The sequence below is a fragment of the Ochotona princeps genome, chromosome X (assembly GCF_030435755.1).
Source record: "Ochotona princeps isolate mOchPri1 chromosome X, mOchPri1.hap1, whole genome shotgun sequence".
Classification (NCBI taxonomy): Eukaryota; Metazoa; Chordata; class Mammalia; order Lagomorpha; family Ochotonidae; genus Ochotona; species Ochotona princeps.
In genome coordinates, this window is record NC_080865.1 from 38,533,050 (window position 1) to 38,553,848 (window position 20,799).

Below are 20,799 nucleotides of genomic sequence, written 5' to 3' on the forward strand. Positions count from 1 at the left end.
CCATTACTGAAACTATGTAATGTACCAAATTATGAGTTTTCAGCATCAAAAAATGTCTAGAGGGAATGGGCTGAGAGCGTGGGAGAAATATAAGCAAGAAGTAATATTCTGATTTGAGATATGTTTGCTTCTCCATGTCAGATGGTAGTTAGTTGGTAGTTGCTGTTATTATTTTTATATTTATGTTTTCTCTGAGAAAGATTTTGGCAGAATGAGCTGGGGTTGGGGCAGGAGGGAGGAGGGTGAAAGGGGGGAATGGGGAGTTGTCTGAAGCCAGTGTGCATAACACTCCCCCCCCCATTCCTTGCTAATGTAGGCAGGTTTTCCTCATTTTGTTGCTTCCCTGAATTTAAACAGTGCCATGTAGCAGTGAATCAGGGTGCATATACGTCCACACACATGCTCCCCTCCTACACCCATGTGGGTGGTTGCTCATGTGTGATGTGCAAATCAGTTGGCATTATGCTGTCAAGTACCATGTCTTGTTGTTCAGTGTTTTTGAAAAAGGTGATGAAGGGAGAGGGGAAGTGAAGCATGCCTTTGAAATTGTCCTGGCCACAGGACCTGGAGAACATTATTTAATGGCGTCAAAGAAGGCTTGGGCCTCGCAAAGCATTCTGACCGACTTGTGTGGGTGAGAAGCTGAGTTGTCCTTTCCTTTCCTTTACTTTTTCCTTTCCTTTTTTTTTTCCTAATTGGGACTATGGCATAAGTATGGTGTGAGAAGTTTGCCTCTTATTAAATACTCTTCAGGCCCTTTGTGAGTTACACCCAAGGGGATATAACAGAACTTTTTTCTTTGTAAAGAAAATCTAGGGAGGGCCTCTGTCCTTCCATTAGCTCTGTTAGTATCATTTAAGGTAAACCCAATGTTGTTTTGGGCACTTTGTTTTTAGACAGTGTTGGAGAGGGGAAAGGCTCTATGCTGAACAATTGCAGATCTGTGTTTTCTGTTCAGTAACTGTTTGACCTTGGGCTTTTTTTTTTTTTTTTCTCAGTGGGTTTGGGATTCCCTGTGACATTGGCATTTTGTGATGGTTTGACTAGATGACACCCCAACTAGATGAAGTTGGAAGTGGGGGAGCTAGAACGACAAAGGGAAAACACAAAGGAACTGTTGATCAAGTGGTCATGAGGGGAGGGGTAGATATTTGGTTACTGATAACTGGAGAATAATATTTAGCTAAGAGATTTTTTTTTTTGGTCTGTTTTGTGTGGGAATGTAACCTAAGCTGCAACAGTTTGAATGTGTTTGTACTTTTATTCTTTCCTAAAGAGGCAGGGAGGGTCTCAAAGGCCAAGTTTATAACCAAACCCTGTCAGGAAATGCTTTCCCTACAGGGTGCCTGACAGACTTTTGGCAGAAAGCTTTTAGGAATGTGTGTGAGTGTAGGGTGGTGGCAGTATGTTCGTGGGTGTGAGTGCATTCCCTTCTGTGTGTTGCGAGGGGTGCCTGGGGGGGGGGTGTGCTGGCGGATGTATGCTCTTGAGTGTGAAGGGTGGTGGTGGTGTTAGGAATGAGGAAATACGGCATTGAGTTCCAGTTTCAAATGGCCTTCTTGTGCTACAGTCTGTAAAGATGTAAATGGTGGGCTCGGCAGCGTGGCCTGGTGGCTAAGGTCCTCGCCTTGATCCCATATGGCCGCTGGTTCTAATCCTGGCGGCTCCACTTCCTCTCTATCTCTCCTCCTCTCAGTATATCTGACTTTGTAATAAAAATAAAATCAATCTTAAAAAAAAAAAAGATGTAAATGGTACTAGGATGGATGGGTGTCACTCAAACCAGTCTCCCCTCCCCCACCCCCGCACCACCTGAAAATTATCAGGCTAGAGGAGACGCTTGAATGAATGATCCGTGGTAAATTGGTAGATTATCTGTCCTGGTTAGCTCTGTGCAAATTCACTTACCTCTAAGCAAATAAAGGCATGTTGCTAGCCAGATGGCAAGCCACCCGAAAGCAGCCAGAGGGAATTTTGGGGAGTAGAGAACAAAAGGTGGCAGGGTGACTTTTAACTTGTGTGAATCAATCCCAAAGGCTTGGCATTTTTCCTTCAGACATGCATGCAAAAAGAGTTTTAAAGAGTGGGAGAAATGAGAAATGCAGCCCAGAGGAGTGGAACCCTTCGCAGTTTGACTTGTCTTCTTTATTTGTCTCTTTTTCCCCTTTTCCCTTTCTTTCCTTCCCCCACAACACTTGTCAGTGGGTGAGAAGTAAAGAAAAGGATTTTTTTTTTCCTCTTTAACTTTGCCCCCAGTAGAGCTTCTCATTCCCCTTCTTCCGCTTTAAAACCTTTGAGCAGAGGATACCATTTTGTTACTAGGAAGGGAATAATACCAGTTTCTGAATTTTGGCTCCTGCCCATCCCCCAGTACAGTCCCCCGCAACTCCCCCCACCCCTTGGAATTAAAGAAAATGTCCTCTACTGGTATCCTAGCAACCCCTGCCTCACACAGCACCTGCTGAGCTCCAGAGCCCACCATTTAAAGGTCTAGGCACCAATATCTCTGGAAAAGGAAGACTGGAGCACAGTTGATCTTGGAGAGGTACTTTTAGGGTGAGAACAAGGAAAGAAAAAAGATTCCCATTGCTTGAAAATGCCTATAAAACATGTCCACAGCCGACATACAGAGCCTATTTTAGCCACAAGACTGTTTATTGGAAAACTAATGGTTTTAAAACTCTCTTCAATCACTACCATCTCTTTAACATTAACTGAGCCCCCTGGGTTTAGTGCTAGGGGGTCTGCAGGTTTTTGAAATATTTTTTACAGCCCAACTTTTTGTTGCAGCAGGGAGAGGTGAAGTGAACACTTGGGCTTAGTGGGAACAAACTGAGAGACATGTTTCTTCCTCTGTAGAGAGAGCCTCCATCTGTCATAACCTACAACATCTGCTTTTGTAGTGTACCCAGCTTAGCTTGTGGCTTGGAGAACCCTACCCAGCCCAGCTGTAACATAGAATTTGGGGAATTTTCTTTTTGTGTTTGTTGGTCCAGTAGTTTCAGACTGGGACAACTGGACAATTTGATTGTGCAGACTGTGAATGGTGCTTGGGCCCTGACTCAGAATCTCTTGCCTCCCTTAAACTGTAAGGGATTGAGAGATCCCAGCAGGCTTGGGACAGCCCTTCTGTCTGACTGAGAGTGCTTGCCTGGGACCAGAGGGCATACGCTGGTGGCTGCAGAAATGGTGCAAAGCATGGTCTCCTCCTTTAGCTTTTGTTTGCCTGCAATCACTTGGTCTGTGGAATGCTTCCTCTGGGTAGAGACATGAAAATTGAACCTCTTCTTAAATAACTGCTTCCACGGAAGACCTTCCTCAAGGTTTTTTCTTTTAGCCACAAGAAATGGAACAGAAGAGGTAAATCTTAAGCTCTAATGCCCTTATTTCCAGCTCTGCAACTAAGCTGAAAATGCAGTGGAGCCTAGGCCAGCTAAGTCCATACCTTTCCAAGAATTCCTAATTAAACCTTAGCTGACTTCCAGTATCTGTCCAGAGTATGTCCTAAGGTGGATGTAACTCTCTAGAATGTTTTAGTCCATTGTAATTCTCTCTGGGACCAAAGTATAAAGTGGGAACTAGAAAGGCTATGAGCCCAGAATCTAGAGGGAGAGAAGGCTTGGGAAGCAATCCAGTAATGACTGTGTAATAATCCCCTTTCAGTGCATGATCTTACGGAGTTTACAAAGCAATCTCACAGCCTTTGTAATTTGAGCATCATATCAACCTTGCAAAGTGAATAGGGGTGATTTTTATTCTGTTTTACTGGTGAGGGAAAGTAAAGGTCAGAGAGACTGGAGAGAAGGGAGTGGGGCTGCCTTTCAGAAAGTGTAGAAAACCCAAATTGATCATTCCTAGCTAGTGTGAAGCTGAAAAGGAAGAGGCATATTAGCTTCCTCAGCTGCTGACATCCACACTTAGTGCTTTTTAATACCTTTCATTTGTGTGGCACTTTTGCACACCTTCATGAAATACTGCCTTTTGGACTTATGTATAGCAAAGGGTTTCTTTCATCCTATGGAAGCTTAGCATTTGGAATCGTTCAGGTGAAAGGCCACTGTGAATTGCTGAAACCTAAAATATAGAATATTTTGAGAGAATTGCAGTTTTTATACGATTGTCCTTTGTTTTGAGGCTCTTTTTTTGTTTTTTAAAAAATGTGTTGCCCAGAACTGATCATGCTACTCCAGGTGCCACCTGATGAGCATGAAGTACAAAGAAACTTTGACCTATCTGTGAAATAGCTAATAAAGGCAGGCTTCTCGTGGTTTTCAACCCTCACTGAACATTCAGATTACTTGGGGAGTTTTTAAAATACCCATGTCAGGTCCCCATTCTGATTTAATTGGCATGGGATAGATCCTAGGAAATTTTTTCTTTTTTATTTAAAGCTGCCTGAGGCGATTCAAACGTACAGCAAGGGTTAGAAGCCACTGCCTTACCCTCTTGAGCTCTGAGGCTGAAACTCTTTCCTATCCAGTCCAGTCCTCTATGCTGTTGTGAATCTGGTCTTTGGAAACAAACTCTATTTTTTTAAACCAGACTGTTTACTTCTGATTTGGTTGATCCATTATATTAGCTTTTAGGGAGTTACATTTTTTGCTTTATATTGTACAATAAATTAGTCCCTTTTACCATTCCATCAATTAAATTGTTTTAATTTTTTCCAGTCTTTGTGAAAGGGTTTAAAATCTTTTCTTCATGGTTGGCAGTCTCTTCTAATACTGTATAATTTAAACACTGAATATCAATATATGTTTTGACCCAAGAAATGTTTACTATGACAAGGTTAATGCTAGCTGTTCTGGCACCTGTGCTAGCCTTTAGAGCCTGTTTTTCATGTATCTCTTCAGTCTAAGGTGATTGCAGTTGGAGATGCCATCATCTGTCCTACGAATATGTTAGTGAAGATAAAAACACAGTAGATCTTTTGTATGTTTTGTAGGCATCAAAATATGCTACATTTCTGGTTATCAAGTGACCATGACTAATCACTGGTCCAATCAGAAAAAGAAAGGTGAGTTACTTGGTATGTGACTCCTCGTGAATCCCTTTATACATGCCAGATCTCCCTGTTTTCTTTTAATGTACACAACCTAAGTGTTTCTCATCTGGGTCCAGAATTTGAGTGAGGATCAGTGCTGTACTGTATTTTCTGTTTCAATTTCCTTTTCCCTGTTTAGAAAAACACAACATCATAAATATAGATTTAAAACAGAATGTATTTTGTTCTCAGAGTTGGGCAAACTGTGCATGCTTCTCTTGTTTGGTTGAATTGTTTCATTAACCCAGTGGTTCTCAGCCCTGGCTTGCACATTGAAGTTGCCTGGGGAGTTAACAAGACTAACGACAATTCTTAGAATCTCTGGGTGAGATATGATTAAGTTGGTCATGGTGGAGCTCTGGAGTCAATATGTTTCCAAAAGCTCCCTGAGGTGATGGGAATGTTCAGTCAGGGCTGAGAATGACTGCCATGGAATGTTTCAAAGGAAATGTTAGCTCAGCCTGAGCCTAGCTTATCACACAATTGAAGAGGCAGGCCTTGCAGATGGCGATATTGGATTCTAGGATGATGGGGGTCTTGATGAGTTTTTGGGACTTGTGTCTACTCTGAAAACAAGCATGCGGTTCTAGAGAGTGAATAATCTGGGGACCTATTTGGTTTTAAGGTGACGTCAACCTGTATATGCACAGATTCTGAATGTGTGAATTCCAACCAACCTGGATAGAAAATATTTTAAAAATAAATTATAAGACAATAAAAACCAATTCAAATAAAACCGGAGTGTAGCAACTATTTGCTCATCATTTACATTGTATTAACTACTTAAAATAACCTAGAGAGGGGCCCGGCACAGAAGCCTAGTGGCTAAAGTCCTCACCTTGCACATGCTAGGATCCCATATGGGTGTCGATTCTAATCCCAGCAGTTATGCTCCCATTCAGCTCCCTGCTTCTGGCCTGGGCAAGCAATCGAAGACGGTCCAATGCCTTGGGGCACTGCACACACATGGGAGACCTGGAAGAGGCTCCTGGCTCCTGGCTTCGGATCAGCTCAGCACCAGCCATTGCAGCCACTAGGGGAGTGAATCATCAGATGGAAGATCTTCCTCTCTGTCTCTCCTCCTCTCCGTATGTCTGACTTTCCAATAAAAATAAACAAGTCTTAAAAAAAAAGTATTTTAAAAATAACCTAGAGGTAATTTAAAGTGTGTGGGAGCATATGCCCGTTTGTATAAGGGACGTGCAGATCATGGATTTTAGCCTCTAAACAGGGCGTCCTGGAACCAACTCACTGCAAAATCTAAGGATCACTGTTTATCAGCTATAAGATTATTTGTGTGTTTTTTAAGATTTATTTATTTATTTTTATTGCAAAGTCTGATATACAGAGAGGAGGAGAGACAGAGAAGATCTTTCATCCCATGATTCACTCCCCAAGTGACCACAATGGCTGGAGCTGAGCCAATCCAAAGCCAGGAGACAGGAGCTTCGTCCGGGTCTTCCACGTGGGTGCAGGGTCCCAATGCTTTGGAAGGTCCTCTTCTGCTTTCCCAGGCCATAGGCAGGGAGCTAGATGGGAAGTGGGACTGCTGGGATTAGAACCAGTGTACATATAGGATCGTGGCTCATTCAAGACGAGGACTTTAATCGCTAGACTACCGCACCGGGCCCAGCTATGAGATTATTTGAACCTGCAGTGAGAAGATCAATTCCTGCCACTTGTTGTAATGGCAGGGAAGAATCAAAATTTTCTTGGTATTCTCATGTAACTACTTCTTTCTGAAATTTGTTTTCCTCATCTACAAAATGATGATAAGTGGATTAAATAGCTTCAAAGATTTCTTCCAGTTGTAGTAATCTGTGCTTGCTTTGTGATTTAATGTTCGTGATCAAAATGATTATTCAAAGCAAGCAGTTAAATTCAGACTCCCTTTAGCAGGTTTGTAATGCATAGGTTAGTTACGGGGAAAATATGGGGATAATAGACTTGCCTTCATCATTATATTTGGCTTAGCTTTCTTTGAGAATGAGAGAACTATGCATTGTATTGTCTGGGAAAACACTGGATAATAAGCAGGAAAGGGAATCCTGTAGTGAGTTGAATAGCAGAGGGATTTTGATTTGAGATTCAGCTTATTAAAAAGTTATATCATATGGGTAATTGATAATTGCATCTTAGGGTACAAAAGCAGTGTTACATGTTCTGAGAATGCTTAGGAAGCAAGAGGCCATTGTTTGTTTTGACAACCCAAGCTCCTTTATGCAGTATTTTATGTAGCTATTTAGTAACCTAATGCTGCTTCTGCTACTACTAGTTTTTGAAGGTGCATTTATTTGAAAGAGAAATACAGAGAGAGGAGAGGGAGAGGATAAAAAGAGAGAGGGAGAGAGAAAGAGAATTTAGAATCTTCCATCTGCTGGTTCATTCCCCCAAATAAATACAACAGCCAGATGTGGGCAAGGTGGAAGCAAGGATCCCAGAGCTGCTTCCTGGTCTCCCATGTGAATGCAAGGGGCCCAAGCACTTTAGACATCTTCTGCTCCTTTCCCGGGTGCTTTAACAGGAACTGGATTGGAAGTGGAGCAGCCAGGACTCAAATCAGTCCAATATAGGATACCAGCAGAGCAGGTGGAGGCTTAGTTTGCTGTACCACAAGGCTGGCCCAAACTGCTACTGTTTATAAGAACTTCAACAAATGAGGTTCCGTAGTTATTTTTTCATTGGCTGCTTTCCTGGAAGTCATTCAGGAAAGTGAGACTCAAAAAGATTAAGCAACTTTCCCAAGGTCACATAGTGGAAAGCTGTAGTGCTTGGCTTAGAGCCCAGGCTTCTTGACACCTCATCCTGCAGCGCTTCCAAGGTAGCTGCCCTAGTGGATTTTGTCAGGGTCAGGATACAGTCATGACTGCGAATTAAAGGGGTTCCACTGGTATAGAGCCATAAATACTTAGGAGAAAGCTCTGAAGAAAGGAGCAAATGGGACAACCTGGAGGAAGACAAAAAGAAAGGGTAAGAGAAGGATGTGTCATTTCCTTCTCTTTACCATGACTGTTCTGTGTAGTTGCAGGTCCATGACAGGAATCAGGCCTTTGGTGTTTGAGCACCAAAGTTCAGTTGATAGCAGAGAAGAGGGTAAGTTGTGCATGCCTACAGTGAGAGAGAAAAAAAAAAACTCTGCAAAGGCTTTTGTATGCCTAGGATAAAGTCCTGTTTCTGCCTACCCTGCTGCCATATCTTGATCCAGATTCTTCCCACATAGGTGTCTGTTTCCATGTCTCTATAAATAAGGAGTGTTTTCAAATGAAATTTAAGCCAGAAGCTTCTATATATATAAAGGAAAAAAGTAGAGCTAGGCTGAGGCAGGGTTTGTGGAGGACAGAATCTAAAGTTCCAGGCAATACAGAAATTATAATGAGAGGGGAGATGGCTCTGCCCAATATAGCTGAATTGCTTGTAATATAGGACACACTCGGATAGGGCTGTGTGATGTAGGTGTGCCTTTACCTAGGTGACCATGATTCACAGAGAATCACAGAGAAGCGTAGACATTTAAAAAACAAGTCTGAGGACTGCTGCTGCACATTGCCCTCACTTCTGCTTTACAAGGAAGGAAACCTAAGGCACAGAAGGGGAAAGAGATTTTGCAGTCACGATCAAGCTCTTGCCCACCACCGTAGCCTGATCCTTCCTTCCATATGGGGTCCTAGTGCTGCACTCTTTTGGCTCTTTCAGGTTTCGTTGCAGAAAATAAACTGATGAGAGGCCAGAAGAACTAGAGCATTATGTAACCTTCAGGAGGGGAGCAAGCCTGTTAGAAGCCCTTGGGGGGTCCCAGGAAATAGGATGGGATGGGGGAAGCACAGAGTTTCCTACAGACCACATTAAGTTTCCTGAGGCAGGGAGCCTTGGATGCAACCCTGTGCTGAGTAGCCATCTAACCTCAGGGCTCAAAATAGGCCAGCAGTGTGCATCCATAGCCAGCTCTGGGAATGGCTCTGGCAGCTGATTTCTCTGCCTGCCTGCCTTCATTAGAGGAGGGAAAGCCATGAACCTCCATGCCCAGCTGGCTGCAGGAAGGATGTTCTAAGAACCCGCCCTGCCACCCCCTCAGAGTGTGGTGCCTAAAGGCAGCAGCTACTTTTAGCTGAACCTCCCACAGCCTCTCCTCCACCTACTCTCTTCCTTCCTCCTCCCTTTATGAACTGTGCTGCCTGGCAAGAAGGCTGGGCAGTGGGTGCCTTAGCATTGGGCTAGAGGGACCAGAGAAGCAGGCACTGCTAGGAGGGTCTCTGGTAAGCCTAACATGGTGGGAGGATTGAGATAAAACTGAAAATGATGAGACTGCTTTATGTTTAGGTACTCAGAGATTGTGGAGGTGCTTATTAATTTCATTTGGATTTTGCAACTGGCTCAAATCCCTGTCTTGCAAGTCTAGACTGAACTACACAGGAGGTCTTATGAGATTTATTGGACAGGACGTGCATAATGCTCGCGTTCTATTTGGATTTAAAGGAACTGGTGATAGTGAACACTTAAACTTGATTCTTGACTGTGCCTGCTGAACATTGTCTTATACTTTTCAGTGGATTTTGTACTGTCTTACTTGATCTCTGTGGCCATGTGAAGTGGGTAGTGTAGGGATTACCTCCCACTTCACGGGTAAGAAAAATGAGACCCAAAGACATAGCATCATATAGCTCCCTCTGGTTTTCTGGTCTCAAGTACCACTTAAGGTCATTCCAGTTTTACCTTCTACAAAAGGTTTATTAGAGCTGTGCTGGGTAAGACTTGCCCAGGAAAGAGGTATATCTGTAGTAACGCTGAAGCTAGAACCTGGATTGCCTAGTAAGGATGCAAGATTCTGGATCTGGAGATGTGCAGGCCTCTGATCTTTCAGAGGTGATTCATGAAAACTGTATAATGTGATAAAAGGTCACTGAACTAGAAGTGTGTGTGAGTTTTAGTTCTGCGATCTTAGGTGAATTGCTTAGTATTTTTGACTTCCTTTTCTTCTTTGTAAATTGGGACTGATAAACCTTGAGAAGTCCCTGAGGTAAAAATTTTCTGATGGTGACTGCCATGGTCACCTGACATTCAGTGGGCCCTCCTTAAAGGTTTGATTGGATAAAATACATACATGAATAAAAAAGGTTGCAAAACAAAACAAAAGGTAAAACCAAATCAGTCACTAGGTGACCTTGATCAAATCTCATTCCTCTATATTGTGTCGTGTAGAGCCTGATGATCTAGCCTTTAGGTTGGGCACTTGGTGGAAAGCTGTGATTTTTTTTTTAAGTAAGAAGTTTTTACTTATCTACCCCTAGCACCAATCCCCGTGTAGTCACACACATGTTGCTATGAATAGCACGTTAGCTTTTTCCTCATCCCCTGCAAAGCCAAAAGAGGATCTTGGAATAAAACCAAATTTAATTGCATTTTTATGTAGTACTCTCTCAAGTCCATCAGGTAAAAACCACCTAGGCACTTAGCAATTAAAAGTCAGATTTTTTTTAAAAGAAATATTTATTAATTTCATAGTTTTGGAGAGAGAGCATCCATCTACCGTCTTACTGCCAAAATACCCACTGTAACTATGGTGGGGCCAAATAGAAGCTATGAGCCAGAATTTTAATTTACTTCTCCTATATGAGTGGCAGAGACGTAAACACTTGAGCTATCATATGTGTTTTTTCCAGGATACATAATAACAGGAAACTAGAACTGAAAATGATGACCATACTGAAACTCAGACAATTAGATTTGTCTCAAGTGGCATGTTTTATTTTTTCAGGGTTTATTTGAAAGGCACAGTTACGGAAACACATACGGAGAGAGAGAGAGAGAGAGAGAGAGAGAGAGAGATATCTTCCATCTACAGGTTCACTCTTCAAATGGCCTCAACGGCCAGAACTTCTTCCAGGTTTCTCACATGGATGCAGGGGCAGAAAAACTTGAACCATACTCTGTTGCTTTCCCAGGATCTTTATCAGGGAGCTGAATCCAAAGTGGAACAGCTAGGACTGGAACTGGCACTCATATGGGATGTAGCAATACAGGTAAAAAGTTTACTCACTACACCACAGTTTGGCCCCCCAAGTGCCATACTAGCAACTACATCAAAACACTTTGTCCTAAGAAATAATTTTTCAGTCCAGAAATCCTTTGCTAAGATTTGTGATGAAACTAAGCGTAATTCTATAATATGATCAGGAGTTGCTTTAGAAATTGTAGGTTTTTTACCAATGGCTGCTATAGAAGAGATTGACATTCTTCAACTTTTATGTGCATCATTGTGTTTGGAAACGTCTCACTGCTCCAGAGTAGGGCAAGAAGATAAAGAATATTGTGTAGTTTACTGTTCCTGATGTTTAGCCTCTTTCTCAGTGACTCTGTGAAATAGGTAAGGCCAAAAGTAATCTCCTCAGTTTTTGCTTAAGGGGGATTAAAGCTCAGAGAACTGCTTTGGTTGACTTATATCAGTGTTGTAACTTAAAGGCACAGTATATTAAGTCAGTTATTACCAATCTACCAGTAACTCGCGGTTTTGAGCAAGGAGTTCATCTTTTTGTGTGTGTGATGTATTTTATTTATTTATTTATTTTGAAAGAGTACAGAGAAAGAGAATGAGCGATCTTCCATTTGTGCTTCATTCCACAAATGGCTGCAATGGCCAGGGCTGGGGCAGACCAAAGCTTGGAGCTTCCTCCAAGCCTCCCATATGTTTAAAGGGGTTCAAACACTTGTCTTCCTTTCTTTTATTTTTGAAATTAGGCTTGGGAGGACAGTGAGCTCAATAATAGAGTGTATGCTCAAGGCTGCATATGTTGTAGCAGGTTCTGAGAGGCAAACTGGACCCAGAACTGCGTGCTCAGGTGTGAGTTAACAAGTGGATGGAGAATGGAGAAAGCAAACTGTCATTCATTAGTGCAAAAAGCTTGAGCTTGTTCCTTCATCCTGAAGTTCTCGTACAAACCTTTATGGGATGATGTGATTATGAAGCAATGTCCTAGAAAACTAAGTAACTGAATATTAGAATTTACTTTTCTTGGGAAAGAAATAACTTATGTCAGAGCAAGTATATCTAAATTGTGAGTGAGAGAATGTGAGGGAAATTGGTTAGATGCATAAAGGGAGACCTCTTTGAACAGTGGATAGCCTCTCCTGTATTACTAGGGCGTTGAAAGACTAGTCGCATCTTTAATGACCACAGCCCAGCCCTTAGGCACAGGCGCCTGGACCATCTGGCCCCACTCATGAAGGCCTGCTATTTTTAGAGTTTCTCAAGCTCGAAACCAGGTCATGGTGTCCTGGGGAAGCCTTTCTGGTCCTTGGAACCAAAGATTAGAGTTAGAAGGAGGGGCGGGGCTAGATTGGATCCGGTTGAATGGTGGAAAGCTGTGAGACAGGTAGGCAGAGGATGCCAGGACTGTCCTGGAGCCGCAGTCTGAGAGCCTCCGTTAATTGTTAACTGTAACAGCCTATTTCACTCATTTGGACTTGAGTTGCCAAACATGAGTTCCATTTGCTACATGAGTTCCAGTGTCTCCTAGGTTTTCCACATCCTAGACATCCTGGGCAAAGTTCTTCCTGACTCTACTTTCAGTTCTGGAAATTGGACTTAAACTGTAGTATCTCATAGGATTTGGGGTTGCAAGAGTTCATGGTGACAAAGGATGTGAAAAGTGGCCTGTAAAATGTTGAACATGTTTCTGCTCTTTGGATTGTTAAGATTTCATTGAAGCTGTGTGATTATGGATGGTTCAAAGGTAATCTAGGAGTTTGTCCTCATTTTATTTCTCAACCCCTTTCCCATTTCCTTCTGTTGTAACAAGTACTGTATTCATTTCCCTCAATTTTCAGTTTTATTTATCTTTATTTGAAATGCATATTTTAAAGAGAGGACAGTCAGAGAGGTCTTCAACCCACGGATTCACACCGCAACTGACAGCAATAGCCACAGCTGAGCTGATCTGAGTTCGTTCTAGGTCGCCCACATGGGTGCTGGGTCCTAAGAACTTGTGAAAACCTCAGCTGCCTTCCCAGGCCATTAACAGAGAGCTGGATCAGAAATGGAGCTGCCGAAACTCGAGCCAATACCCATAAGTGATGCTGGTGCCACAGGCTGGAGGATTAGGCCACCAAGCTGGCCCCTATTGTATCCATTTTTTTTTAAAGATTTATTTTTATTGGAAAGGCAGATATACAGAGAGGAGAGACAGAGAGAGAAAGATCTTCTGTCCGATGATTCACTCGCCAAATGACCGCAACGGTCAGTACTGTGCCGATCCAAAGTCCAGAGCCAGGAGCTCTTCTGGGTCTCCCACACGGGTGCAGGGTCCCAAGGCTTTGGGCCGTCCTCAACTGCTTGCCCAGGCCACAATCAGGGAGCTGGATGGGGAGGTGGAGCTGCCGGGATTAGAACCGGCGACCATATAGGATCCCAGCTCCTTCAAGGAGAGGATTTTAGCCACTAGGCCACGTGCTGGGCCCCTATTGTATCCATTTGAAAGATGAGGATACATATGCTCAGAGAGGGTGAGACTAGCCTGAGGGCAGAAGATAAAGTGGACTGGAAGTCCTGCTTTTAGATTTCCAATGCCAAGGCTGTGAACTGCTGCCCAATCAATTCTGGTGCTAAAGGAAGTGCCAATGGCAGCTTAATTTTTCTGTGACAAACATCATAAACAAAAGGCTTTCCAGGGTTCAGTCTCTCTCAGAAGTGTCCCCGCTTGCCCAAGAGAGGCTCAGTAATTCACCCTTTATCCCTTCCACAGCAGCTCACGTCCCACTCGTCTCCTGCATGTTGGAAGCAGTGAGGCATTGAAAAAAGATGTTTAGCTGTTATGAGAAAAACTGCTGCCTATTTAAGCTACTTCAGGAGGATCCCAGTTGGTACTCAGTCCTCCTTGGCTACCCCCACCTCTCACAGCTTCCTAGGTACAGAAGCCCCTTGTGGCTGACCTGTCTAAGGGTAGAGTGAAAAGAATCTGGGGAAATATGTTGTATAGCCTAATCTGTGGAGGATTCTGCCGTCTCCGGAGGGATAATATTGTGAAAATCCGAGAAGCAAAGCTGAGAGTGTCCCTGGAGACCAACTGGGCTGGCTCTGACCTGATCTCAATATAGACATTAAAACCCAGCTGTGCTTGCTTGTTCTCCCTTGGTGTACTGTTCTTTTGTATATCGTAGACTTGAGCTGGGCAGGTTTTGCTGGAGCCTCTCTAGCTTGCTTATTCGTTTTGTCATTCTGAGCCTAGGAAGAATAGGCACATTGAGACGGCGATGATAGAAAGAAGATGGTGAGATCTGTAACTTGGACCTTGGGTATCATGCATTTGGATAAAAAGGCTTTTGTATTCTCCCCTGCCACTAATGTATTACTCTATTTTAGCTTTCCACTGACTGGCTATGAGAGCTTAAGTGAATCAGTTTCTGTTTTCACGTAGGCTGCTAAAGCCTACAGAACAACTAGTGTCAGCCCTTCTGGGAAATTGAACAACATTGAAAGCAGTGAGTGGAGCACTGGAGGAAAAAGAGGACAAGCACTTTCTTTTCTTCAGGTTGGGGGGCCCAGAAAGATTTTGAATAGGAAGCGTTAGCTGCTATATCCCTAATGGCATTCATGCAGTTTCTTTCATGACCTTAGACACCACTTTCTCAAAAAAAATGTGGTTGAATAAGAAATACATTCACATGGCTTGAAATTCAGAAAGCACAACAGAGTACCCAGTAAAGTCTTCCTCCTATCCCTGCTATCTAACCAACCAGTTTCTCTCCATAGTAGCTACTAGAATCTTTCCAGAAAAATGTGCTAGTGATATCCCAGCAAATATAAGTGTTTCCATCCTTCCCCTTTTAATGATAATATACTATACACACTGTTCTATATATAGCTAAACCTTGGAGGTTCTTTGATGCTTCTTTGTCTTATACACTTTGGGAATTATACCCTTTGGGAATATGAGGATATTTTACAGGCAGCAGAAGTTAGTAGTACTGGTTCTAAAGTAAGCCTGCCTATGTTCTGCTTCTGGTTCTGTGTGGGCTTCAGCAATTACATTGTCTGTCTGAACTTTGGCTTCTTCATTTTTAAACTGGGAAATGAAATAAGTTGGTATATATAAAAGCTTAGATTTTTCTGCGACTTAAGCATAAATAGATGTTAGCTACTTTTCCATTGTTTTTTTAGGGAAAAATGTTTCTTCTCATCTTCTTGAAAGGCAGAGTAATACAGAGAATGAGAGAAGTCTTCCATCTGCTGGCTCACTCCCCAAATGCCCACGATGACTGAGACTGGTATAGGTTGAAGTCAAAGCCTACACTGCCATCTGGCTCTCTTACAAGAGTGGTGGGGGCTGCAGCATTTGAGCCATCATCTGTTGCCAATCCAGGCACATTAACAGTAAACTAGACTAGAAGTGGAGTACAGGGACTTGAATTGGCAGTCTGTTATGGAATGTGGGCATTGCAAGTGGTGACTTAATCTGCTGCCATCACTTTTTCTTATTAGGAAAAAAATAATGAATCCCAAGATCTGAGTTTTTTCTGGCCTCTGCTAAGTGACTTCGTTTGTCTAAGTTTCAATTTCCTCACATTAAAAAAATGTTTATTTATTTTTATTGAAAGGTTAGATATACAGGGAGGAGGAGAGAGAGATGAAGATCTTCCATCCAATGATTCATTCCCCAAGTGACCACAATGGCTGCAGCTGAGCCGTTCTGAAGCCAAGAGCCAGGAGCCTCCCCTGGCGTCTCCCACATGGGTTCAGAGTCCCAAGGCTTTGGCAGTCCTCAACTGCTTTCCCAGGCCACTAGCAGGGAGCTGGATGGGAAGCGGGACCACCAGGATTAGAACTAGCACCTGTATGGGATCCCAGAGATTGCAATGTGAGGACTTTAGCCACTAGGGTATTGCTCCAGGCCCCAATTTCCTCATCTTTAAAATGGAACCACTCATCTCCGCTAATCTCCCAGAACTGACAGAAGGATCTAATGAGCTCATGAATGTCAAAGCAACTTCGAAATTATATTTTGCTGAACAGATGGATGAGTTGCTGGTACATTTTGTTTTCATAGAAGCTGCTTTAAGTAGCTTGAACCTAATGGCCTCAGTTGAGTAGAGAAGACAGTGCTGTTCCTTCTGGCAGTGGAACAGGAGGTCCGTGCCTGTACTGGAGCAATATTCTAGTGCCCTCCTCCCCCCAAATTGAAATAATCAGTTTTTGTCATATGACCTTTCTAAACCCATCTCGATTCCTTTGTTGTCTTCTGGTTTCTGTGTTTTCATCCTCATCTTGTGTCCTGTCAAAATCTGCTTTTAAAAGTCAAGCAAATGTGCTGCTTATAGAGAATATCAACATTGCACTTAAAATAACCTAGTCAAAGTAGCTTAGGAAGGAGCTTGATCTGTCCAAGTTCATGAAGTAATAAGTAATTAAGCCAAGCCAGGCTTGGATCCCATTCCTCCCATCCAGTTTTTTTTTTTTTTTTTTTTTTTGGCCTACTTGTATTTGTCGTCTGGTATGAATTTGACTTTGAGATCCCTTACTGTAGACATCTAGTAATGATGGAAATTCTCGAAGTGTCTTTACTCAGATTTCACACTGAGGCGTTTTTACCCTTTATTCTTCAGGGCAGATGTGTTTGGAAATCCAAGGGAGAGAGTCATTAAAACTATTAGTTCCAGCCTATGTCCTGCCCTGCTCCTATGCCAGCTACTTTCCTTCCCCTAGATTAATACCACAACATCTGTCAAATGGATTGGCAATTGATGGGTTAATATCCATGGAGTTGTGGCAGGAAAGAGTGGCAGAAAATGTCTAAAACAGTGATATGGATACTCTTGTTGTAAGCATAAAACCGTTCCAAAACAGTGGGACTACCAAGACGAAAACAAAGATAAAACCGGGCTTTATTGGGGTCTGCTCCCAGGTAAGGTTCACTGTTCACAAGGCAGTGGGCTGGGGAAGTCGTACCAGACTGAGGAGGTAGCTGCTTAAGTAGTCGTGCTGATGGGGCTTGAGGTAGGGTTATGTGCTGTCTTCTGATTGGTTGGCTGCATTTGAATGAATCTCTTTGCGTTTTTAAAATCTTTTTTTAAAATTATTTTTGACAATCTTTGCATAATTAGGGTAAAAAGGTTCAAGCACTACAGGAAGGTGGGTAAGACAATTAGTTCCGTATTGTCTCCTTAATATATCTGAGGTAAAGAGGGATATTGAGGGAGAAGCCCCACCCAGTCTCCCACCCGCCCCAGGTCCCTGATGTGGGGCATGCTCCGAGGGTCTTGCTCAAGTGGTTTTTCCCAGAAATCCCTGGGGGCAGTTCCTCCTTGGCCCACTAGGGGCTTTCTGCCTGCTCCCCTTTCTTGCATCTGAAAGGCCCTCTGGACTACACTTGTCACACACACACAAAAATGATCTTTATATGTGAAGCTATTAATCTCATTTTATTTAATTTCTATTTCTGTAAAGATTTTTATGAAACACATATGATAGCAATAATAATAATGAGATAAATGTGTTTCTTATATATTTATTGTAGAAGATTAATGTTCTGTCATTTCACACTGTGACATTTCTTGTGTCAAGAGCAGCTACGTATTCTATTTTCAACAGTACAGGGGTGTTCAGTTTCAAAACAGTTGGTTTTCCTCCTTTTAATTTTTTGTTTTAAATTCTAGGCCTGATTTTTAATATTGGCTTTGTGGTTTCCTAGCTTGACACTTTTTTAAATATTTATTTTTCATTGGAAAGTCTGATTTATAAGGAGAAGGAGAGACAAAGAGATCATCTGTCTGCTGGTTCACTCCCCAAATGACCACAGTGTCCAGAGCTTAGGCGATTGGGAACCAGTAAACTCTTCCAGGTCTTCCACAAGGTGCAGGGTCCCAAGGCTTTGGGCCATCCTCCACCACTTTCTCGGGCCATAAACCAGGAGCTGGATGGGAAGTAGAACAGCTGGGATATGAACAGGCGCCTGTATGGGATGCCAGCACTTGCAGGTAGAGTTTTAGTCAATTGACCCATCACACCTGCTCCCTAGCTTGGCATTTTATACAACCTTTTTCCCCCCCTGGAGACTCAGTTTTCTCGTGAAATGGAGGACCCAATCAGGTGTACTAGCTTTTGGAAGTCTCCAAATTCTGACTGCCTCTGAGTATAAGAAACCACTGCCTTTCACAGTTTTTAGCCCAGGCGGAGTCAAGAAGTAGTTTCAAAGCCTGATACCTCATTGCATGCTTTGTTCCTCTCTCAAGTGCCCAGGGTCTTTTCCCTTCTCCACCCCACCTCTTCCTCCTAACCCAGACAGGCTGACGCTTCCTTACAGAAGCTTGGCTGACCTACTTGAAAAGTTTTTGTTATAAGCTCAGCCACTTTTCCTACAGCAACAGTCCTGGTGCTATCTCTAGCCTAGAGGTTAGGAGGTCTGATTTTGCTTCTCTGGTGTCGTGTTAGCCCAGGTTTGGATGTTGTATCCCTCCTGCCAGTTCTTTAACAACAAGGTCTGAGGGGAAGTCAGATCAGCTATTTGAGTCTCCTGGGGCCTGACCCAGTGGATGCCTGTTCACTGAATGCCTCTGTCATCCACTCATCCACCGTTTACTGTAGGTCTGCTGGAAGCTCAGGACTTTGCAGAACTTTGCAGGAGAAACATGGTCTGCCCAGGAGCACTAAAGCCAGCTAACACGAAAGTGCCTTGGCTTTGACTGTATGTCTTTTCTTTCAATATGAGCCAAGTGCAGAGGGAGATCAATGAACTACTGGAAGCTATCTTTCACGTTCTGATAGGTTGTTTAAATGCAGATTTCCTCTCTGAGCTGTAATGACTCCCCAGGAGACATTTATATTCTTTTTGGAAGTACACGCCAAGACCCAGAGCTTTTTGAGGCCTGTGTCCTGGATTGGGTATGTCAGTACACTCAAAGGTGGTTTAAGTTAATTGAGATGTATTTATTTTTCCTTCCTGTTCTTCTCATACAAGAGCCAGTCACAGTGTTCCTTAGTAAATACTGTTTTTTTTTCCTCTGTACCTTAGACCAGATGGCCAAATATAAAGACATTAGAACCATTAGTTCCAGCCTATCTCCTCTCATGCTCCTCCCCCACCTGCCGCTTTCCTTCCCCTAGAAGATTTTAACACGGCATCTGTCAAATGGATAAAAAAAAAATGACTTTCTCTTCTCTTTGCCTTGCCCACCCACCCTCTAGCTGAGATGTTGATGAGTATAGAACTATGCATGTGGGAGGCACGGAGGACAGATTTTTCTGTAATTCAAGCCCCCTCCTCCTACCCTTCTGGAAACTTAGAGGAGCCCTGCCCCCATCCCTATCCAGGAAACTCCAAGGTTGGGATTTAAATCATACTTGGAAAAGTTAATGCTCCTAGCACCTGTCCCAGTGGAACTAAACGGAGAAATTCAAGTATCTAGGACAGATCTAGGTCACCTTAGGGAATAGGGTACTCTTTTAAGCATCTTCTGTCTCTCCCTTAGACTTACTTTGGCTAGCACTTATCTCCTGGGATAAAAGCAACAAGAGACCCCACTGTGTGACTGGAGTTCAGTTATCCACAACAAATCTAAGAAGGGCATGATACCCAGGCACACTTTGTACAGGGTCCAAGCTGGCTCAACAGACACTCATGGATCATTAAAATCAACAATTCATAGAGATGATATTGCTGAGTTCATCATTATTATTTTAAATAATGATTTGTCATATAGAATATTGGAGGTTGCCTTGTGTAGAATCAGTATAGCTCTAGGATATTGTTCCTAGATGGTAGCATAGAAAGATGCTGGTAGGATTTTCCATTAGGGCCAGCAGTGGCCTCAGTGCTGAAGATTTGCTCAAGAGTGAGAATAGAACAGAGCAGGCACAGATAGCCTCTGGACACACTTGGAAAATCTAGCTGGACAAGCTACCTCAGTCTTCTGGAATCTAATGTTAAAATAGAAGTCTTCAGATATTTCCAGAGATTCTGGTTTCTTCTGAGTGGCCCAGTACAGAAAGGAGAAATTTTTGTATTGGGAAACTCCTTAGCCTCAGAATACTTAATACCATTTCATTTGACACATGATTCTGATTCACTGGAGCTTTTTGTCAAAAATGCTGTAGTCGCTTCTTAACGAGGAGTTTGTGAACCTCATGTGAAGAAACTCTGGTGTGTAAGAGATCTTCAGAAAGTTTATGGATAATGTGTATTCAAAGATAATTGCATGTATTAAGAAAACTTTCTGCACAATAATACAGCTTTTAATTCCATTTTCAACTAATAATTGTTTTACCTTAACTTATTTATTTGAAAGACAGAGTTACATAGAGAGAGGTCTTCTACTCACTACTTTAGTCCTCAGATGTGGTCTGAAGTGGCCAGAACTGGGCCCCTCTGAAGCCAAGAACCCAGAGCTGCTCTTTGGTCTTTCATGTGAGTGCAGGGACCATAGGACTTGTACCATCTTCTGCTGCTTTCCTAGGTGCCTTAGCGGAGAGCTGTAATGGGAATGAAGCAATTAGGACTAGAGCACTCACATGGGTGGCAACTTTTACCTGCTATGCCACATTACTGGCCCCTTCACTCATGTTTTGAAGTATATTAAATTTGTGTTCCTGTACTTGGCTTATTGGGCAGAGGCACCTGAGTGATACCCAAAGATCCCAGAACAACTTTATAGTAACTGCTGCCTTCAATTGTTTTATTTAAATTGTTTATCAAATTAAGAACTGCTCTTGTTGTTGGAGACTCCCTCTGGCCAGCGGTAAGATGGTGGTTGGTTGTCCACAATCATTTTTC

The 20,799-nt window shown here is 42.8% G+C and overlaps 1 protein-coding gene across 10 annotated transcripts in view; it reads left to right on the forward strand.

The window, feature by feature from the left end:
- The window catches only part of ARHGEF9 (Cdc42 guanine nucleotide exchange factor 9), a 312,355-nt gene that overhangs the window by 172,118 nt on the left and 119,438 nt on the right, over positions 1-20,799 (forward strand). The window lies entirely within an intron of this gene.